The 26,815-nt window shown below is 36.5% G+C and overlaps 2 long non-coding RNA genes across 2 annotated transcripts; one reads left to right on the forward strand and one right to left on the reverse strand.

Moving 5' to 3' along the window:
* The first annotated feature begins 10,735 nt into the window (after positions 1–10,735).
* LOC143220047 (uncharacterized) lies at positions 10,736–14,998 on the forward strand. Its single transcript, XR_013011555.1, has 3 exons — positions 10,736–12,784; positions 13,422–13,511; positions 13,586–14,998. It is a non-coding gene; the product is annotated as an uncharacterized LOC143220047 (long non-coding RNA).
* Positions 14,999–20,247: 5,249 nt separating this feature from the next.
* Positions 20,248–25,525, reverse strand: LOC143220046 (uncharacterized). Its single transcript, XR_013011554.1, has 3 exons — positions 23,450–25,525; positions 22,723–22,812; positions 20,248–22,648 (listed from the first exon to the last, which is right to left on the reverse strand). It is a non-coding gene; the product is annotated as an uncharacterized LOC143220046 (long non-coding RNA).
* Positions 25,526–26,815: the final 1,290 nt, after the last annotated feature.

Consider the following 26,815-nt stretch of genomic DNA (forward strand, 5'->3'; position numbering starts at 1 on the left):
TGTTATTAATAATTATCATATAGTTTATATTAATTTTCAATTTAATCTCAGTTAATAATTCGTTTTGAACTGATTGTTTTTTTAAAGATTGTAATATAAACTTTTTTTGTACTTTCATCGATATTCTTTGAAAATGTATTCTCGCGAGTAGAGATGATTAACTCACTCTTGCATTGGGATAATTTTCGATTATTGTAAGCGGAAACATCATCGTAAGGTACAAAAAAAATTTAAAAAAAATTTTTTTTTTTAAATTTTAAAGAAATCAAAAAAAATTTTGTTGTGTAATTATGTTTGTTTCTTCGGTGGAAACTTTCCGTTCTCTCGTATAAATTGCATTGTTGAATGAACTTCTTTCGAAAAAACTAAAAAAACTAAAAAACTACTTGACCAAAATGGACCAAAATCTAATCAGCTCTAAGTTACAGCGGGGCATATCGATTGCATCATTCATCATCCTGATCGCGTTGTTACTTTTTCTGAAAACGTTAACGAAAAATTTGATTACATAGAAACGGCCATACGCGCGCGCGCGCGCTCACACACACACACACACACACATACGAACATTTTGCTGAAAATAGTCTAAAATGACTGCAATGACCATGAAACGTGAAGATCTGCTAAAAAATCGATTTTCGATTTTCGGGGTCATTACAATAACTTCCCTATAAAATCGGGAAGTTAATTATATAGAGCCTATAGATAATACAGAATAAAATATAAACACGAAATATAATACGTATAATGTTTATATTTATATTTCGTTTTTAATTATTGCCATACTTTACCATATTGTAATCTTCTAGGTGTATTGTATAACTTCCGTAAAGACATTTTAATGATATTATCGATACATATCTAAGTTCATTCGGAGAAAATTCGTTAAAAAGCTAGAAATATTGTCTTTTAAGTTTTTCACATGAAACGTGCATTATTCAAGCTTTAATACAAATAAAGAGCAGGCACGCGTTTGGCGAATATACCTAATGTAGTTATAAAAAAAAAAGTATATTAAAAATCACGTTATAAGTAAAGAAAGAAAACTATTATTACCATTATCTATGTCATAAGAACGCAGAGTATTTGAATCTCGGATAACGCAATAACTCGTCCGCCCGAACTTGTTCGATTCTTTTCGTACCCGCCCGACGAATTCGATGTCGAATCGAAGGGCCGCCGCCGGACTTTCTGCGACCCGACCCGACTCGAACCCGAACATCGAGCGGCCCGACATCCCTAAATTATTTATAATTATAAGTATATTATATTAAATGACCTATATTATAATAACCTATATTAGGTAATTATTATCACACTTTAAATAAGTAAATATGGCTCAAATTATGCCGTATTTAGGCTCATTTTAATTAGAAGGATCTCACAAATACGTTGGTAATTCCGTAAAAAAGATTGAAAAATAAAAAACTTTCCTATGTGCATTGATGTAATCGGTACGCAGCCTTTTGAACTGTGTCGGCTGCCTCGTACCTCAGTCCCTCTTTGTCGATTACGAGCTGTCGTAAAAAAAGTTCTGGTACATATGTTGATAGTCTAAAAATATGATCAATGCTATTTTTCAATTTCTCTAAAAAACCTGCATTTGTCGAATTTTTGCGTGTTTTTCACTTTGTGTAATTAACATTTTGAACCAAAAAATCGGGAAAAAATCTCAAATATCAATTTCAATTAAATGCAATTATATGATTAAATTAATGCAAGTAAATCGGGAAAACGGACCGAAAATTGAATGGCACGACGGCTGTTTAAATAATTCGAAGGACTATCTCGTCCGGCTAGGCCCTTCATTCCAAATTGTAATATTCCAATATTCCAATATCATTTTAAATATATTCAAGTACTATTTAAAACTATTAATAAGTTTTAACAACAAAATATTTTAAATAGAAAACTAAATTTTGACATATAAGATAAGATTATAGCAAGCTTGCTATAAATGTCGAAAACTCGAGTCTGGCCAGAGACATTCAATTTTCAGGAAACACTATTCTATGATGACGAACGGAGAAAAGGGAAGTGAAGCTCGAGGGCTTCGGTCGCCGTGGAATGGAGTGAAACATTGTAACATGATACGGGTCGGGTCGGGTATATCGGTGTGAGACTACTAATCAAACAACAAAGCTTAATTATTTATCATTACTTTTTTATAGGATTTTCCTTAACATATTTGGTGAATTTTGTTTCTTTTTATGAAAATGATACCAAAATTATACAGGGTGTCCCAAGACCCCTTCGACTCCGGGAAATGGGAGGTTCCTTAGGTCATTTGAAGCAACATTTTCCTTTGCACCAATGTCAGCCGGGGCTTTGTTTAGGAGTTATTAACGAAAAACACGGACCAATCAGAGCGCGACCTAGACGCGCGATGGCACGTTCAGCCCGGCGCGCCGGGAGACGAGCGTGGTGTAACGCCGCGATGCCGTAACGAACAAGAGTTTCTCGAGATTATGTGAATCCTCCCCGATTTGGATGAGCTTTGGATATGTTGTCAAGACCATGATTCTGAACAACATTTCCCTTTACAGTTTTTGTCGGCCGGCTTTAGTTTACGCGATAAATGTAAAAACTTTTAATTGTAAATCGATCGATTGTACTATCTTTTAACCGATTTGGATGAGCTTTGGATATGTTGTCAAGACCATGATTCTGAACAACATTTCCTTTAGACTTTTTGACGGTCGCGGAAGAACTTTACTTGTCAATTCATATGGGTGGATCTTTTTACCCGACTTACGGCAACGTTACCCGAACGAGAGAAGAAGCAGAAACTGATTGTATTGAAAACTCACTTATTCAGCCGTAAATCCATTTGCTGCTTCGAAATGTGTGTCACTGGGTCACTCGGTGACGAACTGTACAGATGTCTTCAGGTATACGACAGTACCGAAAGCTAAGGGACGTACGGCCAGGTCGACGAACTGCACAGCCGGTGGTAGAAGGCCTAAGGGATGCGCGGTCAAGTCGACGATCCAGAATTTCAGTTTCACTTTCGAATCGATAAATAATTCGTATGTTTATTTCACACAGATGCCTTGAAATTTTTCCACACTCACAATCACTGTTCACATTTGTCAACACATAGTTATGCACTAATAATAATTGCTTAAACTAATTAAACGATTATTTAATCTAATCACTAGACTGCGGATCTTTATGTAAAATGAAAGTTGGCTGCCGCTATTACAAGGGACAGGAGTCAGACAGATATTTGATTCTTACTGTGATCATTTTAAGAAGTTGAAAATAATACATTGGTGTTCTGAAATTACTTTAATCTCTCTAGTGTCTTAAAATGCACCTATTCATGTTTGCTACAAATGCATGAAATCCGCAGTCTAGTGATTGCATTACCTGATTGTTGTGATTTGTGCAGCTGGACAAGGGATATGGCAATTATTATTAGTGCATAACTATGTGTTGACAAATGTGAACAGTGATTGTGAGTGTGGAAAAATTTCAAGGCATCTGTGTGAAATAAACATACGAATTATTTATCGATTCGAAAGTGAAAGTGAAATTCTGGATCGTCGACTTGACCGCGCATCCCTTAGGCCTTTTACCACCGGCTGTGCAGTTCGTCGACCTGGCCGTACGTCCCTTAGCTTTCGGTACTGTCGTATACCTGAAGACATCTGTGCAGTTCGTCACCGAGTGACCCAGTGACACACATTTCGAAGCAGCAAATGGAATTACGGCTGAATAAGTGAGGTTTTAATACAATCAGTTTCTGCTTTTTCCCTCGTTCGGGTAAAGTTGCCGTAAGTCGGGTAAAGAGATCCACCCATATGAATTGACAAGTAAAGTTCTTCCGACCGACAAAAACTGTAAAGGGTAATGTTGTTCAGAATCATGGTCTTGACAACATATCCAAAGCTCATCGAAATCGGAGAGGAGATAGTTCAGATAGTATTTAATTTAAGTTCAGATTTACAATTACAAGTTTTTACAATTATGTATGTCGTAAACTAAAGCCGGCCGACAAAAACTGTAAAGGGAAATGTTGTTCAGAATCATGGTCTTGACAACATATCCAAAGCTCATCCAAATCGGGGAAGATTCACATAATCTCGAGAAACTCTTGTTCGTTGCGGCATCGCGGCGTTACACCGCGCTCGTCTCCCGGCGCGCCGGGCTGAACGTGCCATCGCGCGTCTAGGTCGCGCTCTGATTGGTCCGTGTTTTTCGTTAATAACTCCTAAACAAAGCCCCGGCTGACATTGGTGCAAAGGAAAATGTTGCTTCAAATGACCTAAGGAACCTCCCATTTCCCGGAGTCGAAGGGGTCTTGGGACACCCTGTATAATTCCGATGATATTTGCTTATGCAATGAGCGACGCAAGTTTCGGACACAATGAAGGACAGCGTCGGGAAAAAAAGAGACTCGGAGAGTTCTTATTCTTTTAAGATTTCGACTTCGACTTCGTCTGCTAGCTCTTCGCCTCGTCGCACAATGTACTCATAAATGAATCATGTTTCAGGAAGTGGTTCAGTTCAGAATGAAATAAAATAATGTTACACGCACTTTTTAAATAGCGTCATATATGGTGCAAGAAATATTCGTATAGAGTCAAATAGAATTATTTTTTTAGATATCTTCGTACGAAATACTGCCTCTAAATAACATTGTATGGATAGGAGCCGTCGAAAATTAGTTTAATTATTAGTTAATACTTTTATCTTGTTACTACCTCTACTTTAATAATTGCAGTCAATAATGCTGTCGAGCATTACAAGTATGGGATAAATAAGTAAAAAAATTAATTTTCTGTTTCCTACTAAGGATCTTAATAAGAACGATTGAATTTTGTCATTACACAACATAACAGAATATTTTTTAAGAATCATTATTTTATATATAACGCAATAATGTTCAAATTACTTTTAAATTCCAATACATTTGTAGAATATTACGTAGTAATTACTTCCATTTTTCCGACATCTATAAACTATCGATTATATTGTAAACAATTATTACAATGGTGATAATAAGGAAAATAAGAATGCAATAAGAGAATTATATATAGTATTATAAGGCAATTACAGAATAGGTAATGTCAGCATTCTACTATATCATTCTTCTTCAACTTGACGATAGGGCTGCAGGCGAGCCGAGCTAAGCTCGAGCTCGACTGGTCGAGTCGAGTCGAGACTCGATTGGTCGAGCCGAGTCGAGTACTCGCACGAAGCGAGCTACTCGCGTCGACGTCATCGGCTCGCATCGGTGCTAGTTACTTGCATCGGTGCGAGTTACTTGCATCGATGCGAGTCCAGTCGAGCTTACCGCGGCTCGCAGCGAGCGTGTGATTCGTACGAAATGAACGGCTTGCATGAAGGAATCGACTCGAAATAAATTCAAACGTAATACGACATTGAAGTTCTCGCAGTGCCACGTTTAAATTATTATGTTGGATGTGTCTTATCATGATTATTAATGTATATTTTTTCAGATTTTACAGACTTTGCGAACAGGTTTTAAAAAATTGGAAATTACCAAAAATTCGGAAAAATGCATATTTCCTATTGAAGTTTGGGAAATATCAGGTATATAAAAATTCAATAATGAGATATTGTTAAAACAACCGTTTTTAATTTTTTCCAGAATTTTTTATGGAGTGCATCGTACTTAAAAAAAATAAAAATAATCTTTTCCGATATTTCTTTACCTTTTGTAGGTGTATTATGTAATAGTGAACATTCTTGTATTCAGAAAAATAAAGTACAAACTCAAAAAAATGCAATACTCTTAAAAAAATAATTTTAAAAATATTTTATTTGCCTATATTTCAATTAATATGAACAATACTTCCAGCAGATACAATTAGTGCAGACGGCAAGGTCTCCCGCTGCGAATCGAATCCCGCTTTTTTTCTTTTTTGTTAACCATGTAATTGTTGTAGAGATATATTAAATATATTTTTCAAAGCACCGATCTCACCGATGCGAGAAGATAGCTTACTCGCACCGAAGCGAACGGCTTACACGAAACGAAAAATGTATACAATGTATCTGATGTGTAGCCGTGAAATGAGTTTTATTTTAAAGTTTCCAGAGTACATAACTCGTTTATTTATATTAATATGTTAGTTGTGTCCCATCGTGATTATTAATGCATATGCTTTTCAGATTTTCGAATTATGCGAACGTCTTTAAAAAATTGCATATTTTAAAACATTCGAAAAAAATGCATATTTCCTATTGAAGTATGGGAGATAACAGTTTTATAAAAATTCAGTAATGGGATATTGTCGAAATCATTTTTCTTAATGTTTTTCAGAATTTTATATATACCATATATATATAGTGCAATGTACTTAAAAAAAATAAAAATCAACTTTTTCGATATTTCTTTACCTTTTGTATGTGTATTATGTAATATTGAACATTTTTAACAAACGTAAAAATGCAATATAAATATTGCTTTGACAATATATTTGAGAAATATCACTACAACAATTATATGGTTAAGAAAGAAGAAAAAAAAGTGTTTAACGAAAAAGAAAATCATTCGGTGTGGGATTCTAATCGTATCTGCTGGAAGTATTGTTCATATATTGAAATATACAGGGTGTCCCAAATGTGGTGTACTTAATTGAAATGGGAGGTTCCTGAGACCATTCTAAGAGACATTTTCCTTTGCACCAATGTCAACTGCGGCTTTGTTTAGGAGTTATTAACGAAAAACACGGACCAATCAGAGCGCGCCCTGGGCGGCCGCGCCACACCGCACCGACAAGCGAGTGTCGGTGGTACGCCGTGACATCGCAACGAACAAGAGTTTCTCGATTATGTGAATGCTCTCCGATTTCAATGAGCTTTGGATATGTGGTCAAGATCATTATTCTGAACAACATTTCTGTTTAGACTTTTTGGCGATCGGCTTTAGTTTACGAGATTATCGCGAGAAACTTTACTTGTAAATCCATGGGATCGATGTACTACTAGCTCCTATCCGATTTCAATGAGCTTTGGATATGTGGTCAAGACCATTATTCTGAATAACATTTCTCTTTAGACTATTTGGCGGTTGGCTTTAGTTTACGAGATTATCGTAAAAAAAGAGAAGAAGCACAGAAACTGATTGTATTAAAAACTCACGTATTCAGCCGTAAATCCATTTGCTGCTTCGAAATGTGTGTCTTGAAATTTCTCCACACTCACAGTCATTGTTCAAATTTGTCAAAACATAGTTATGCACTAATAATAATTGCCATATCCCTTGTACTGCTGCACAAATCACAACAATCAGGTAATGCAATCACTAGACCGCGGATTTCATGTATTTGTAGCAAACATGAGTAGTTGCATTTTAATACAGTAGAGAGATTAAAATAATTTCAAAACACCATAGTATTATTTTCAACTTCTTAAAATGATCACAGTGAGAATCAAATATCTGTCTGGCTCCTGTCCCTTGTAATAGCGGCAGCCAACATTAATGTTGCATAAAGATCCGTAGTCTAGTGATTAGTTTAAATATTACTATCAAAAACACAGCTAATAGCAACCGTTAGCTTTGAATTGACAAGTCTTTGGAGATGTTCTCTCTACCGCGGCTCGAACGACACTGATTTTCCGCAAGATTTTTCTAAAGAATTTAGGGAGGGCATTTAGAGTGTCGAAATTCGAAATGCACGCTGTAGCACGAGAACGACGGGACGGTTGGACGAAAAACAGGATACGAGAAGGACCGCTGGCAATCACATGTTTAGTTTCTCCTGTAGATTGGTACGCAGAGTCGATGGGTAACCGTTCGAAAACGTCGTCTGTCCTTCTTTTAGAAAGTTTCTTAAGGAAGGTATAGGACAATAGGGATGCTACGCTGACCTGACATTTTTACCCCTTGCTGGGTAAAAGGACGGATGACGTTTTCGAACAGTTACCCATCGACTCTGCGTACCAACCTGCAGGAAAAACTAAACATGTGTTTGCCACAAAGCTTACAGCGGTCCTTCTCGCATTCTGTTTTTCGTATAACCGTCCCGTCGTTCTCGTGCTACAGCGTGCACATTCCGAATTTCGACACTCTAAATGCCCTTCCTAAATTCTTTAGAAAAATCTTGCGGAAAATCAGTGTCGTTCGAGCCGCGATAGAGAGAACATCTCCAAAGACTTGTCAATTCAAAGCTAACGGTTGCTATTAGCTGTGTTTTTGATAGTAATATTTAAACTAATCACTAGACTACGGATCTTTATGCAACATTAATGTTGGCTGCCGCTATTACAAGGGACAGGAGCCAGACAGATATTTGATTCTCACTGTGATCATTTTAAGAAGTTGAAAATAATACTATGGTGTTTTGAAATTATTTTAATCTCTCTACTGTCTTAAAATGCACCTACTCATGTTTGCTGCAAATGCATGAAATCCGCAGTCTAGTGATTGCATTACCTGATTGTTGTGATTTGTGCAGCAGTACAAGGGATATGGCAATTACTATTAGTGCATAACTATGTGTTGACAAATGTGAACAGTGATTGTGAGTGTGGAAAAATTTCAAGGCATCTGTGTGAAATAAACATACGAATTATTTATCGATTCGAAAGTGAAAGTGAAATTCTGGATCGTCGACTTGACCGCGCATCCCTTAGGCCTTTTACCACCGGCTGTGCAGTTCGTCGACCTGGCCGTACGTCCCTTAGCTTTCGGTACTGTCGTATACCTGAAGACATCTGTGCAGTTCGTCACCGAGTGACCCAGTGACACACATTTCGAAGCAGCAAATGGATTTACGGCTGAATAAGTGAGGTTTTAATACAATCAGTTTCTGCTTTTTCCCTCGTTCGGGTAAAGTTGCCGTAAGTCGGGTAAAGAGATCCACCCATATGAATTGACAAGTAAAGTTCTTCCGACCGACAAAAACTGTAAAGGGTAATGTTGTTCAGAATCATGGTCTTGACAACATATCCAAGGCTCATCGAAATCGGAGAGGAGATAGTTCAGATAGTACATCGATCGATTTACAATTACAAGTTACTTATCGCGTAAACTAAAGCCGGCCGACAAAAACTGTAAAGGGAAATGTTGTTCAGAATCATGATCTTGACAACATATCCAAAGCTCATCCAAATCGGGGAAGATTCACATAATCTCGAGAAACTCTTGTTCGTTACGGCATCGCGGCGTTACACCGCGCTCGTCTCCCGGCGCGCCGGGCCGAACGTGCCATCGCGCGTCTAGGGCGCGCTCTGATTGGTCCGTGTTTTTCGTTAATAACTCCTAAACAAAGCCGCAGTTGACATTGGTGCAAAGGAAAATGTCTCTTAGAATGGTCTCAGGAACCTCCCATTTCAATTAAGTACACCACATTTGGGACACCCTGTAGACAAATAAAATATTTTTAAAATTATTTTTTTAAGAGTATTGCGTTTTTTAAAGTTTGTACAATATAATAATTTAAACGTGGCACGGCGAGAACTTCAATGTCGGATTACGCTTGAATTTATTTCGAATCAATTCTTTCATGCATGCCGTTCGTTTCGTACGAATCGCACGCTCGCCACAGTGCGCCGAACCATTGACAAAAATCGAAAAAGTCACTGCTTCATATCGATTTAAAACAGTGTTCATACTATGTCAAAATAAATCAGTTTTTGAGAAAAAGATTTAAAAAATTCAGTAGGAAATTAGTTACAAGCGAATCTGTACGCGAATTTTAGGAAGATCAAATAGTAGACGTTTGTTGTTCAATTAACACAGATCTACAAAGCGTATTTGTTAAATTTTCAATATAGGTCCACATGAAGAAGTTGTATAATGCAACTTTTAGTATTTCTTCCACAATTCCGATCAGTTGCTATTTATGAAAAAAATTTAATTTAAAACGAAGTTTCAGTTTCGGAAGAACTGAACTGCGAATTCATATATCTACTGAAAACCACCAATAAAACAAAATTTTGTTTATAAATATCGTTTTTTAATGTTTAAATAAATACTATATTTATAATAATATCATATTGTGATTGCTCTCAATATAAATAAAAAACCACTTTGTTTCATGTCTCTATCATAAACAGAACAAAAGTTATTGAATTTTGTCCAAGAAACAGGCATTCCGGCGCACTGTGGATCGGTGCGAACTGAGCTAAGCTCGACTGGATTGATCGAGCCGGTCGAGTACTCGCATCGATGCAAGTAACTCGCACCGATGCGAGCCGATGACGTCGGCGCGAGTAGCTCGCTTCGATGCGGGTAGCTTGCATCGATGCGAGCTACTCGCATCGTGCGAGCCGCTCGCTTCGTGCGAGTACTCGACTCGACTCGACCAATCGAGTCGAGCTTAGCTCGGCTCGCATTTTGCGAGTACCACCGACGAGATACTATTAAAGACTGCCAGCCCCTGTGTTATTCCGCGGGACCGGTAAGTGGGCGCGAGTGGGCGCGGGGATAACGGGAAAGTTACAGTGATCTGATATACCACAGCGGTGAAAGTTCCACAATCGACGAGATATTCGTCAAGTTGAAGAAGAATGATATAGTAGAATGCTGACATTACCTAAGTAGATGTTATAGGCGGGTTCTAATTCACTTTTCACTTCACGGGAGAGCGGTACCGCCACTTCACGGGAGAGCGGTACCGCCGAGCGGTATTGCACGAGCATATATTACGTCATATTTTTAATGGAATTATTGCATCATGTTTTTGGGGGAGGGGGAGGGGGGGGGAATACAGCCCATATCTTGAAAGGTGGAGGAGGGGGGGGGCAGTTTCCAGGTATTACGAACGTGTCCGAACGTGTTTATGTTTTCACGTCTCTACATGCAAGACTGTTTATGTCAGTCATCGCCATCTAGCTATCGTAAAACACTCATTTGAACGGAGTTCAATGAACGTCTTGTTTAATTTCATAAATATATACAACGGTCCCCTCTGAAAGATTTATGTAAGGGGACCATACAGCCAGTCAATAATTTTTCTCAACATCGATTTGTCGAGGACCAACGGTTTTTCTCACGTGCGGAGATTTCGATGAACGTCTAATCTCGCGAGTTCGTCTTGTTTACTTTCGTACAACGGTCCCCTCTGAAAGATTTATGTAAGGGGACCATACAGCCAGTCAATAATTTTTCTCAACATCGATTTGTCAAACTTGAGGACCAACTGTTTTTCTCACGTGCGGAGATTTCGATGAACGTATAATCTCAGGAGTTCGATGAACGTCTTGTTTAATTTCGTAAATATACAACGGTCCCCTCTGAAAGATCTTCTTATCGATGTAGTGCAAGAGGACCGTGTCACTGTTTCTGTCTGCCATCGTCATACAGCCAGCTATCGTAAACATTCATTAAAAGTAGCATTTCAAATAATTTCATACATCTTTTTAATGTATAATCTCAGGAGTTCGATAAAGATCTTCTTATCGATGTAGTGTAAGAGGACCGTGTCACTGTTTCTGTCTGCCATCGTCATACAGGCAGCTATCGTATACATTCATTAAAAGTAGCATTTCAAATAATTTCATACATCTTTTTATCGTAGTTGGTTGGGGATGGTAAGAATGAATGAACAGGACGCGATGGAACGCGAAGTCTTCGCAAACGTTCCATTAATGATTAACTGCTGGAGCTTCGAAATGAAATACGGAATCAAAACTGTATGAATACTGAAAAAAATGTAAACTGAGTTCCTCTTGAGATATATTTCTGTCAATTCTTCATCTCCGCTCTCTGTCTCTATCTCCCTGGTTATTACAATTTATGGATAGACCGTATGGTGATTATTAACTTCATCAATCGATTGAATCAGTCTTCGATTTTTCGATGATTTCTTCTTTTAATCATACACATTAATTAATCTTGACTAAAATTTTAATCGATTAATGCCCAACTCTGGGGTATTTGGCCGAAAATCTAGAAAGAAGTCAATTTCTAAATTTTTCCGTTTGTCATGGAATTTTTTCTATCCAACGTAGCTAAAGGTCGCTTGTAGTATACTTCATTGAAAGCCAAGAGATTTTACGCCACGCTTTCTGAAACAGCATCCGTTCATTGGCAATTTTCAAGGGTTTTGAGGAAAATTGTGTAAATTCTTGTATTACAGAAGTTTTTCAGTTAGGTGTACAGAGCACTTTCGCACAGATTTCATTTTGTTATAATTTAAATTAGTATAGTTATTAATATTTGTGAACATAATCAATCATGCTGTAAATTTTTTACGATTATAAAGTTTATCGACGATTTTGTTATCGAGCGGAGATTTCGGCGAACGTCTTATCTCACGAGTTCGATGAACGTCTTGTTTAATTTCGTAAATATACAACGGTCCCCTCTGAAAGATCTTCTTATCGATGTAATGCAAGATGTAAGAGGACCGTGTCGCTGTTTCTGTCTGCCATCGCCATACAGTCAGCTATCGTAAACGCTCATTAAGAGTAGCGTTTCAAATCATTTCTTCCATCTTTTTATTGTAGTTGGTGGGGATGGTAAGAATGAATGAACAGAACGCGATGGAACGCGAAGTCTTCGTGAACGTTCCATCGTTGCAAGCGTTTGTCGTGTTGAGATTCAAAGATCAACCATTTTTCCATACGTGACGGTTTTCGCGTACTGCCCGTTGGACTTGTTGCGTGTGTGTGGAATATTATATGGAGATATTTTTTACATTAGTGGGTAGGGGTATCCATTATAAATTGCTCGTAACAGTCGTCGTATGAAATTATACCATAAGAAAAAACGTCGACAATCAGGATCGCTATACGAAGTTACATCGCGTGTGTGTTTTTATCATCCGACCAGCCAACTTCGCGCATCCCCCTTTCTTCAACGGTAAGTACAATAAAAAAAATTAATAAACGATGTAAAATCTAGTGGAAAAAATTGTGGAAAAAAAATTTATATGCAAAGAGTTAGCCATGTGATCGATGTTTGTCATGACGGCTCGTTCGAACTCTTCGAATTTCGCTTGGGGAAGAACGTTGTTTATCCGACGCTGACAAAAGTCTGCATGGTATGTCAGTAATTTCATACACGGGATTCCATTTAAAGATTTCGGCTATGAAAAATATCAACAGCACGATATATTCGAAGTAATTCAAAATTTTGTGCGCGATTATGCGAATCCTGTCGTAGCGTACAAAGGTGGATGTTTCGAGAGAGAGGCATCCTTCGAAAAATGAAAATAAACTCGATAAATTTGGAAGATTTCAACTCTCCGAAATACGATGTACTAGTTCACGATCCCGTGTATGAAATTGCTGATGACGAACCGTGTCGACTTCACTGTTGGCAACCGACAAAAAACATCACATACCATTGCAGTCTGCGCGAAGTACAAACATTTCGAGCAGGGGTTAACAATTATAAAAACACGTAAAGTATCAGTTATAAAGACGCGACTTCGAATTTTTTCCACGTCAAAACCACAAACACCTCTTTTTACGTTTTTTTTATTTTTTTCACACAGTGTTTCACAATGATTGCGAAATCGGAGATTGATTCTGGGCGAAGCGCGGTATGGACGTCTGAGGATTCGTCAAAGAATCGTCGCTCGAAGGTAAATAAATTTTCAAAGAAAAATATCCCAAAGTATATAACATGATATATAACTGTCTATCTGTCTGTTCGCAGGAAACAAAAATAATGAAGACAAATGACAAGAAATTCGCTGCAATAATTATATTTTAATTATTTTTTAATACTTGTATATTTGTATAATTAAAGAGTAGATAAGAGTAACTTTTCACTAATGTAAAAAATATTTCGCTGTATAGGGAGGGGGCGATATTATTACTGTAATTGTTTTCTTTTTAATAAATACGAGTTAATTGTATGAGTAGGAGGACGAGGCGGAGGAGGAGGATTGGTTTTAAATAAAAAATAAGATCTTTCTTATAATTTTTTTATTTGATAAATTATGAAACAGCTAACGAATGAACAGTGCGAGGCACTTATCAACGCAGCGCATTGTAACATTTGTGAAAAACCATGTGAGGAAAAGGATATACGGGTGCGCGATCATTGTCATCTAACAGGACGATATAGAGGCCCCACGCATCAAGATTGCAATTTAAATTACAAAAATTCGTTTTGCATTCCCATAGTTTTCCACAATTTATCCGGGTACGATTCACATTTCATTATCGAAGAAATAGCTAATGCGTTTGAAGATAGTGTCAACGTATTACCAATAACTAAAGAAAAGTATATTTCATTTACAAAAATGTTGAAGATCAGCAATCAGATTCGCGTAATTGTATTAAATTACGATTCATCGATTCGTACAAAAATGTTTGAACACAAGTCTCGACAAATTAGCATCTTTCCTCGACACAAACAAATTGACAATTTTACGCGTTCCGAATTTCAAAATCTTTCCATAGAAAATTTCATGTTGTTGACGCGAAAGGGTGTCTCTTTCCATACGAATATCTCGATTGCGTAGATAAATTAGACGATCTTTGTTTGCGAGTCATTTTACAGTTCGTTGACAGGCGAAACCGTATCCGAACGTGATTATTAGACTGCGGATCTTTATGAAAAATAAAAATTGTCTTCATAAATTGCACAACATAGGAGCCAAATAGAAATATAATTTTTTCTCTAATGATATTAATTAGCTGAAACGAGTACATTGATATTTTTAAATCCTGTTAACCTGTCCACTGCTTTAAATTGCACATACTCATTTTTGCCATAAATGTATAAAATCCGCAGTCTAGTGATTATGTGCATGCCGAGAATGTGTGGAAGCGTTTCAACACAAAAACTTTGGGTGAATACAGGGATCTGTATTTGAAAGCTGATGTTTTGTTACTGGCTGATGTTTTTGAAAATTTTCATAAAAACTTGCATTAAGAGCTACAGTTTAGATCCACCATATTATTACACTTTACCAGGTTTCACGTGGGATGCTATGCTAAAACATATAAAATTAGGTTTGAATTATTAACACAGTGGGCCGGATCGAGAAATTTAGTGACATTTCACGAAAGAGTCGACTCTCTCTCTCTCTCTCTCTCTCTCTCTCTCTCTCTCTCTCTCTCTTTCTTTCTCATATCGATTTCTAATAAATTTATATTGCCTCCTAAATGTCCATCAACATCGAAGCTGAAAAAATTAATGTTCGTTCACAAAAACTGTAGTTAACATAAATTCACAAAGATAGACATTTTGGGATGCAGTATTTTTCAGCCAAAAAATTGCTTCTTTTCATCGAGGTGTCCTGATTACCCTATTTAATATTTATTCTGGGTCTTTTGTGTAAATGAAAAACAGTCCTTTGCGGTAACAATTAACGCCGTTAGTTGAGGATGGTTGCTCGCAATGTATTAAAAATTAATATTTAATGAAATGAATAAAATCTATATACTTTCTTAGAATTTGCAAGGTGTATTTTTTCATTAGACCTTCCTCTACATATCCCCACAAAAAAATCATATCCGAACCGATCCGATCTTGGAAATTATGATTGTTTAAAGTTATCGGGGACGTCTCACCTGACGCATAGCAACTCACATACATTAAATACCATCCAAATATGAATATTTTTGCAATTGCATTAAAAGTTCGTACCTACCTAAAACAAGTATGTAATTTTTAACAATAATATAGTTAATCTATTAATTTTATTGTTAAAAACATAACGAACGGTAATAATATAACTGGACTAAGAGTTTCATAGTTTTCCTTAGTGAGTATCACTGTTTTTGGGTAAGTATATCTGTCAATTTATCTATGCAGATAAAGCAGTATGTTAATTAGATTACATTTTATATCTGACAATATTTGTAGAATATAATAATTTTAATCTCAGTTTTTATGCATGCAGATATCCAGAAGCTGCAGATTTAATAATTAATTAAACTAAACAAATGGACCAAAAGTTTACCTGTGAACATCAATTTAGAAACGTTTTGCTAAGATTAATTGGCTTATCTTTTATATTTGTTATATTTTTGTTCATATTTTCATCTTTTATAAACACATTACACATACATGAAATAATACGAAATAACAAAGGTTGTAATATATAGAATGAACATGGTCTTAAAACAATTAAATTGAAAAAATTATTTATAATTATTATAAAAAATATCTTTTGACACGCTTGTGAGGCGTTTTTACCTCCTCGAATTTATATTTTACGTATTCTATAAAACATTACATGTATGAAATGTAAATATAAAATACATGTTTAGTAAGAGTAAAAAATAGTTTGGGAGATTATACTTAAACAATTTTATTTTAATACAAAAAATCAATGAAAATTAATTAACAATTATTGTTTAACAAAATAGAAAAAATTTTATTTGTTAACAGTTAAGATTGACTATTTTTTAAATGAATTTTAGTGCAAATTTCATCCCGATATCTCTTATGGTTCTAGAGTTATAACAAAATGTCACTAAATTTCTCGATCCAGCCCACTGTGAGTCACCATGACTCCGCGAATACATAGGATTAAATACCCTGTTTAGAACAAATGCCACTAACGTTCTTGAAAAGAAATTTTGTACAAATTGATGAACAACGCGGTATTCGGTAAAACTATGGAAAAATGTTCGGAATCATGTAGACGTAAACCTCGTGACACGTTGGGGATGGGCTACATGGTGCAGAGGCAATGATCGCGAAACCAAATTTTCCATAAACGCTATGCATTTTCCGAAAACTTTTTTTCAAGAAACCAATCTATGCGGATATGTGCATATTAGATATATCCAAAACCTGCTTGTACGGATTTGATCATGAGTACATGGTTCCTCGATATGGTAAAACCTGTAAGGTAATGTACACAGACACCGACAGCATAATTTATCATATTATGTGTGAGGTCATTTATGAAACCATGAGACGCGATATTAACTGTTTCGACACAAGTGATTATCGATAGAGAATAGGTATAATTTCCTACTTGTAAATAAAAAGGTTCCCGGCTTGATGAAAGACGAGAACAATGGGATGATAATGATGAAATTTGTCGGACTGAGAGCAAAAATGTACACATTGCGTGTAGATGGAAAATCTGATACAAAAAAAAAGCAAAAGGTGTAAAGTCTAACGTTGTAAGGACAACAATATCGTTTGATGATTACATGGGATGTTTGCAAGATGAAATTGTTATGAGTCGTACACAGACATCCATACGATCGAAATTGCACAAAGTGTTCGACGATCGGCTGGAGAACTTCGGAATAAGCTTCCAGGACAATATTAAGAAATTACGTGTAAAAGAAACGCGTCGACCAATCTTGAGAGAGAGATCCATGTATATGATGTTCAACCGTCATATTGCATACTGTACATGCGCTATAGCTGTACCTGTACATGCACTATACCTGTACATGCGCTATACCTGTACCTGTACCTGTCTGTAGCTGTTCCCGTACCTGTCTGTAGCTGTTCCTGTACCTGTTCATACCTGTCTGTAGCTGTTCCTGTACCTGTTCATACCTGTCTGTAGCTGTTCCTGTACCTGTCCATACCTGTCTGTAGCTGTTCATGTACTTGTCTATACCTGTCTGTAGCTGTTCCTGTACCTGTCCATACCTGTCTGTAGCTGTTCATGTACCTGTCTATACCTGTCTGTAGCTGTTCCTGTACCTGTCCATACCTGTCTGTAGCTGTTCATGTACCTGTCTATACCTGTCTGTAGCTGTTCCTGTACCTGTCCATACCTGTCTGTAGCTGTTCCTGTACCTGTCCATACCTGTCTGTAGCTGTTCATGCACCTGTCCATACCTGTCTGTAGCTGTTCCTGTACCTGTCCATACCTGTCTGTAGCTGTTCCTGTACCTGTCCATACCTGTCTGTAGCTGTTCATGCACCTGTCCATACCTGTCTGTAGCTGTTCCTGAACCTGTCTGTACCTGTCTATAGCTGTCTGTAACTGTACCTGTATCTGTTCCTGTACCCGTCTGTACCTGTCTGTACTTGTCTGCAGCTGTACCCGTACCTGTTCCTGTACCTGTCTGTACCTGTCTATAGCTGTCTATAGCTGTACCTGTACCTGTACCTGTATTATCGATATAAAGTAGCATCCATCGAGTCATATCAAGTTACCATAAAATCATCAACCTTGAGTCGGTTCCCCTTATCTTTATCTTTTCAAATGCATGTAGGATCGTGTCCGAACGGAAACACGTTCGAACCCCCCTAAAAATAAAAAAAGAAACCAAAAGGGGGGGGGGGTACGAGGATGTAACTTCCACATCACCTCGCGGGAAGTGACGTCACCACAAGCGGTTGTGGACCACACGTGTTGAGCGAAGTTCGAACGTGTTTCCGTTCGGACACGATCCTACATGCATTTGAAAAGATAAAGATAAGGGGAACCGACTCAAGGTTGATGATTTTATGGTAACTTGATATGACTCGATGGATGCTACTTTATATCGATAATACAGGTACAGGTACAGGTACAGCTATAGACAGCTATAGACAGGTACAGACAGGTACAGGAACAGGTACGGGTACAGCTGCAGACAAGTACAGACAGGTACAGACGGGTACAGGAACAGATACAGGTACAGTTACAGACAGCTATAGACAGGTACAGACAGGTTCAGGAACAGTTACAGACAGGTATGGACAGGTGCATGAACAGCTACAGACAGGTATGGACAGGTACAGGAACAGCTACAGACAGGTATGGACAGGTACAGGAACAGCTACAGACAGGTATAGACAGGTACATGAACAGCTACAGACAGGTATGGACAGGTACAGGAACAGCTACAGACAGGTATAGACAGGTACATGAACAGCTACAGACAGGTATGGACAGGTACAGGAACAGCTACAGACAGGTATAGACAGGTACATGAACAGCTACAGACAGGTATGGACAGGTACAGGAACAGCTACAGACAGGTATGAACAGGTACAGGAACAGCTACAGACAGGTATGAACAGGTACAGGAACAGCTACAGACAGGTACGGGAACAGCTACAGACAGGTACAGGTACAGGTATAGCGCATGTACAGGTATAGTGCATGTACAGGTACAGCTATAGCGCATGTACAGTATGCAATATGACGGTTGAACATCATATACATGGATCTCTCTCTCAAGATTGGTCGACGCGTTTCTTTTACACGTAATTTCTTAATATTGTCCTGGAAGCTTATTCCGAAGTTCTCCAGCCGATCGTCGAACACTTTGTGCAATTTCGATCGTATGGATGTCTGTGTACGACTCATAACAATTTCATCTTGCAAACATCCCATGTAATCATCAAACGATATTGTTGTCCTTACAACGTTAGACTTTACACCTTTTGCTTTTTTTTTGTATCAGATTTTCCATCTACACGCAATGTGTACATTTTTGCTCTCAGTCCGACAAATTTCATCATTATCATCCCATTGTTCTCGTCTTTCATCAAGCCGGGAACCTTTTTATTTACAAGTAGGAAATTATACCTATTCTCTATCGATAATCACTTGTGTCGAAACAGTTAATATCGCGTCTCATGGTTTCATAAATGACCTCACACATAATATGATAAATTATGCTGTCGGTGTCTGTGTACATTACCTTACAGGTTTTACCATATCGAGGAACCATGTACTCATGATCAAATCCGTACAAGCAGGTTTTGGATATATCTAATATGCACATATCCGCATAGATTGGTTTCTTGAAAAAAAGTTTTCGGAAAATGCATAGCGTTTATGGAAAATTTGGTTTCGCGATCATTGCCTCTGCACCATGTAGCCCATCCCCAACGTGTCACGAGGTTTACGTCTACATGATTCCGAACATTTTTCCATAGTTTTACCGAATACCGCGTTGTTCATCAATTTGTACAAAATTTCTTTTCAAGAACGTTAGTGGCATTTGTTCTAAACAGGGTATTTAATCCTATGTATTCGCGGAGTCATGGTGACTCACAGTGGGCTGGATCGAGAAATTTAGTGACATTTTGTTATAACTCTAGAACCATAAGAGATATCGGGATGAAATTTGCACTAAAATTCATTTAAAAAATAGTCAATCTTAACTGTTAACAAATAAAATTTTTTCTATTTTGTTAAACAATAATTGTTAATTAATTTTCATTGATTTTTTGTATTAAAATAAAATTGTTTAAGTATAATCTCCCAAACTATTTTTTACTCTTACTAAACATGTATTTTATATTTACATTTCATACATGTAATGTTTTATAGAATACGTAAAATATAAATTCGAGGAGGTAAAAACGCCTCACAAGCGTGTCAAAAGATATTTTTTATAATAATTATAAATAATTTTTTCAATTTAATTGTTTTAAGACCATGTTCATTCTATATATTACAACCTTTGTTATTTCGTATTATTTCATGTATGTGTAATGTGTTTATAAAAGATGAAAATATGAACAAAAATATAACAAATATAAAAGATAAGCCAATTAATCTTAGCAAAACGTTTCTAAATTGATGTTCACAGGTAAACTTTTGGTCCATTTGTTTAGTTTAATTAATTATTAAATCTGCAGCTTCTGGATATCTGCATGCATAAAAACTGAGATTAAAATTATTATATTCTACAAATATTGTCAGATATAAAATGTAATCTAATTAACATACTGCTTTATCTGCATAGATAAATTGACAGATATACTTACCCAAAAACAGTGATACTCACTAAGGAAAACTATGAAACTCTTAGTCCAGTTATATTATTACCGTTCGTTATGTTTTTAACAATAAAATTAATAGATTAACTATATTATTGTTAAAAATTACATACTTGTTTTAGGTAGGTACGAACTTTTAATGCAATTGCAAAAATATTCATATTTGGATGGTATTTAATGTATGTGAGTTGCTATGCGTCAGGTGAGACGTCCCCGATAACTTTAAACAATCATAATTTCCAAGATCGGATCGGTTCGGATATGATTTTTTTGTGGGGATATGTAGAGGAAGGTCTAATGAAAAAATACACCTTGCAAATTCTAAGAAAGTATATAGATTTTATTCATTTCATTAAATATTAATTTTTAATACATTGCGAGCAACCATCCTCAACTAACGGCGTTAATTGTTACCGCAAAGGACTGTTTTTCATTTACACAAAAGACCCAGAATAAATATTAAATAGGGTAATCAGGACACCTCGATGAAAAGAAGCAATTTTTTGGCTGAAAAATACTGCATCCCAAAATGTCTATCTTTGTGAATTTATGTTAACTACAGTTTTTGTGAACGAACATTAATTTTTTCAGCTTCGATGTTGATGGACATTTAGGAGGCAATATAAATTTATTAGAAATCGATATGAGAAAGAAAGAGAGAGAGAGAGAGAGAGAGAGAGAGAGAGAGAGAGAGTCGACTCTTTCGTGAAATGTCACTAAATTTCTCGATCCGGCCCACTGTGTTAATAATTCAAACCTAATTTTATATGTTTTAGCATAGCATCCCACGTGAAACCTGGTAAAGTGTAATAATATGGTGGATCTAAACTGTAGCTCTTAATGCAAGTTTTTATGAAAATTTTCAAAAACAACAGCCAGTAACAAAACATCAGCTTTCAAATACAGATCCCTGTATTCACCCAAAGTTTTTGTGTTGAAACGCTTCCACACATTCTCGGCATGCACATAATCACTAGACTGCGGATTTTATACATTTATGGCAAAAATGAGTATGTGCAATTTAAAGCAGTGGACAGGTTAACAGGATTTAAAAATATCAATGTACTCGTTTCAGCTAATTAATATCATTAGAGAAAAAATTATATTTCTATTTGGCTCCTATGTTGTGCAATTTATGAAGACAATTTTTATTTTTCATAAAGATCCGCAGTCTAATAATCACGTTCGGATACGGTTTCGCCTGTCAACGAACTGTAAAATGACTCGCAAACAAAGATCGTCTAATTTATCTACGCAATCGAGATATTCGTATGGAAAGAGACACCCTTTCGCGTCAACAACATGAAATTTTCTATGGAAAGATTTTGAAATTCGGAACGCGTAAAATTGTCAATTTGTTTGTGTCGAGGAAAGATGCTAATTTGTCGAGACTTGTGTTCAAACATTTTTGTACGAATCGATGAATCGTAATTTAATACAATTACGCGAATCTGATTGCTGATCTTCAACATTTTTGTAAATGAAATATACTTTTCTTTAGTTATTGGTAATACGTTGACACTATCTTCAAACGCATTAGCTATTTCTTCGATAATGAAATGTGAATCGTACCCGGATAAATTGTGGAAAACTATGGGAATGCAAAACGAATTTTTGTAATTTAAATTGCAATCTTGATGCGTGGGGCCTCTATATCGTCCTGTTAGATGACAATGATCGCGCACCCGTATATCCTTTTCCTCACATGGTTTTTCACAAATGTTGCAATGCGCTGCGTTGATAAGTGCCTCGCACTGTTCATTCGTTAGCTGTTTCATAATTTATCAAATAAAAAAATTATAAGAAAGATCTTATTTTTTATTTAAAACCAATCCTCCTCCTCCGCCTCGTCCTCCTACTCATACAATTAACTCGTATTTATTAAAAAGAAAACAATTACAGTAATAATATCGCCCCCTCCCTATACAGCGAAATATTTTTTACATTAGTGAAAAGTTACTCTTATCTACTCTTTAATTATACAAATATACAAGTATTAAAAAATAATTAAAATATAATTATTGCAGCGAATTTCTTGTCATTTGTCTTCATTATTTTTGTTTCCTGCGAACAGACAGATAGACAGTTATATATCATGTTATATACTTTGGGATATTTTTCTTTGAAAATTTATTTACCTTCGAGCGACGATTCTTTGACGAATCCTCAGACGTCCATACCGCGCTTCGCCCAGAATCAATCTCCAATTTCGCAATCATTGTGAAACACTGTGTGAAAAAAATAAAAAAAACGTAAAAAGAGGTGTTTGTGGTTTTGACGTGGAAAAAATTCGAAGTCGCGTCTTTATAACTGATACTTTACGTGTTTTTATAATTGTTAACCCCTGCTCGAAATGTTTGTACTTCGCGCATACTGCAATGGTATGTGATGTTTTTTGTCGGTTGCCAACAGTGAAGTCGACACGGTTCGTCATCAGCAATTTCATACACGGGATCGTGAACTAGTACATCGTATTTCGGAGAGTTGAAATCTTCCAAATTTATCGAGTTTATTTTCATTTTTCGAAGGATGTCTCTCTCTCGAAACATCCACCTTTGTACGCTACGACAGGATTCGCATAATCGCGCACAAAATTTTGAATTACTTCGAATATATCGTGCTGTTGATATTTTTCATAGCCGAAATCTTTAAATGGAATCCCGTGTATGAAATTACTGACATACCATGCAGACTTTTGTCAGCGTCGGATAAACAACGTTCTTCCCCAAGCGAAATTCGAAGAGTTCGAACGAGCCGTCATGACAAACATCGATCACATGGCTAACTCTTTGCATATAAATTTTTTTTCCACAATTTTTTCCACTAGATTTTACATCGTTTATTAATTTTTTTTATTGTACTTACCGTTGAAGAAAGGGGGATGCGCGAAGTTGGCTGGTCGGATGATAAAAACACACACGCGATGTAACTTCGTATAGCGATCCTGATTGTCGACGTTTTTTCTTATGGTATAATTTCATACGACGACTGTTACGAGCAATTTATAATGGATACCCCTACCCACTAATGTAAAAAATATCTCCATATAATATTCCACACACACGCAACAAGTCCAACGGGCAGTACGCGAAAACCGTCACGTATGGAAAAATGGTTGATCTTTGAATCTCAACACGACAAACGCTTGCAACGATGGAACGTTCACGAAGACTTCGCGTTCCATCGCGTTCTGTTCATTCATTCTTACCATCCCCACCAACTACAATAAAAAGATGGAAGAAATGATTTGAAACGCTACTCTTAATGAGCGTTTACGATAGCTGACTGTATGGCGATGGCAGACAGAAACAGCGACACGGTCCTCTTACATCTTGCATTACATCGATAAGAAGATCTTTCAGAGGGGACCGTTGTATATTTACGAAATTAAACAAGACGTTCATCGAACTCGTGAGATAAGACGTTCGCCGAAATCTCCGCTCGATAACAAAATCGTCGATAAACTTTATAATCGTAAAAAATTTACAGCATGATTGATTATGTTCACAAATATTAATAACTATACTAATTTAAATTATAACAAAATGAAATCTGTGCGAAAGTGCTCTGTACACCTAACTGAAAAACTTCTGTAATACAAGAATTTACACAATTTTCCTCAAAACCCTTGAAAATTGCCAATGAACGGATGCTGTTTCAGAAAGCGTGGCGTAAAATCTCTTGGCTTTCAATGAAGTATACTACAAGCGACCTTTAGCTACGTTGGATAGAAAAAATTCCATGACAAACGGAAAAATTTAGAAATTGACTTCTTTCTAGATTTTCGGCCAAATACTCCAGAGTTGGGCATTAATCGATTAAAATTTTAGTCAAGATTAATTAATGTGTATGATTAAAAGAAGAAATCATCGAAAAATCGAAGACTGATTCAATCGATTGATGAAGTTAATAATCACCATACGGTCTATCCATAAATTGTAATAACCAGGGAGATAGAGACAGAGAGCGGAGATGAAGAATTGACAGAAATATATCTCAAGAGAAACTCAGTTTACATTTTTTTCAGTATTCATACAGTTTTGATTCCGTATTTCATTTCGAAGCTCCAGCAGTTAATCATTAATGGAACGTTTGCGAAGACTTCGCGTTCCATCGCGTCCTGTTCATTCATTCTTACCATCCCCAACCAACTACGATAAAAAGATGTATGAAATTATTTGAAATGCTACTTTTAATGAATGTATACGATAGCTGCCTGTATGACGATGGCAGACAGAAACAGTGACACGGTCCTCTTACACTACATCGATAAGAAGATCTTTATCGAACTCCTGAGATTATACATTAAAAAGATGTATGAAATTATTTGAAATGCTACTTTTAATGAATGTTTACGATAGCTGGCTGTATGACGATGGCAGACAGAAACAGTGACACGGTCCTCTTGCACTACATCGATAAGAAGATCTTTCAGAGGGGACCGTTGTATATTTACGAAATTAAACAAGACGTTCATCGAACTCCTGAGATTATACGTTCATCGAAATCTCCGCACGTGAGAAAAACAGTTGGTCCTCAAGTTTGACAAATCGATGTTGAGAAAAATTATTGACTGGCTGTATGGTCCCCTTACATAAATCTTTCAGAGGGGACCGTTGTACGAAAGTAAACAAGACGAACTCGCGAGATTAGACGTTCATCGAAATCTCCGCACGTGAGAAAAACCGTTGGTCCTCGACAAATCGATGTTGAGAAAAATTATTGACTGGCTGTATGGTCCCCTTACATAAATCTTTCAGAGGGGACCGTTGTATATATTTATGAAATTAAACAAGACGTTCATTGAACTCCGTTCAAATGAGTGTTTTACGATAGCTAGATGGCGATGACTGACATAAACAGTCTTGCATGTAGAGACGTGAAAACATAAACACGTTCGGACACGTTCGTAATACCTGGAAACTGGTCTCGAATGCAATACCTGGAAACTGCCCCCCCCCTCCTCCACCTTTCAAGATATGGGCTGTATTCCCCCCCCTCCCCCTCCCCCAAAAACATGATGCAATAATTCCATTAAAAATATGACGTAATATATGCTCGTGCAATACCGCTCGGCGGTACCGCTCTCCCGTGAAGTGGCGGTACCGCTCTCCCGTGAAGTGAAAAGTGAATTAGAACCCGCCTATAACATCTACTTACCTATTCTGTAATTGCCTTATAATACTATATATAATTCTCTTATTGCATTCTTATTTTCCTTATTATCACCATTGTAATAATTGTTTACAATATAATCGATAGTTTATAGATGTAGGAAAAATGGAAGTAATTACTACGTAATATTCTACAAATGTATTGGAATTTAAAAGTAATTTGAACATTATTGCGTTATATATAAAATAATGATTCTTAAAAAATATTTTGTTATGTTGTGTAATGACAAAATTCAATCGTTCTTATTAAGATCCTTAGTAGGAAACAGAAAATTAATTTTTTTACTTATTTATCCCATACTTGTAATGCTCGACAGCATTATTGACTGCAATGATTAAAGTAGAGGTAGTAACAAGATAAAAGTATTAACTAATTAAACTAATTTTCGACGGCTCCTATCCATACAATGTTATTTAGAGGCAGTATTTCGTACGAAGATATCTAAAAAAATAATTCTATTTGACTCTATACGAATATTTCTTGCACCATATATGACGCTATTTAAAAAGTGCGTGTAACATTATTTTATTTCATTCTGAACTGAACCGCTTCCTGAAACATGATTCATTTATGAGTACATTGTGCGACGAGGCGAAGAGCTAGCAGACGAAGTCGAAGTCGAAATCTTAAAAGAATAAGGACTTTCCGCGTCTCTTTTTTTCCCCACGCTGTCCTTCATTGTGTCCGAAACTTGCGTCGCTCATTGCATAAGCAAATATCATCGGAATTATATAATTTTGGTATCATTTTCATAAAAAGAAACAAAATTCACCAAATATGTTAAGGAAAATCCTATAAAAAAGTAATGATAAATAATTAAGCTTTGTTGTTTGATTTAGTAGTCTCACACCGATATACCCGACCCGACCCGTATCATGTTACAATGTTTCACTCCACTCCACGGCGACCGAAGCCCTCGAGCTTCACTTCCCTTTTCTCCGTTCGTCATCATAGAATAGTGTTTCCTGAAAATTGAATGTCTCATATCTGGCCAGACTCGAGTTTTCGACATTTATAGCAAGCTTGCTATAATCTTATCTTATTTGTCAAAATTTA

This window comes from Lasioglossum baleicum, unplaced genomic scaffold, assembly GCF_051020765.1.
Source record: "Lasioglossum baleicum unplaced genomic scaffold, iyLasBale1 scaffold0142, whole genome shotgun sequence".
NCBI classification, from domain to species: domain Eukaryota; kingdom Metazoa; phylum Arthropoda; class Insecta; order Hymenoptera; family Halictidae; genus Lasioglossum; species Lasioglossum baleicum.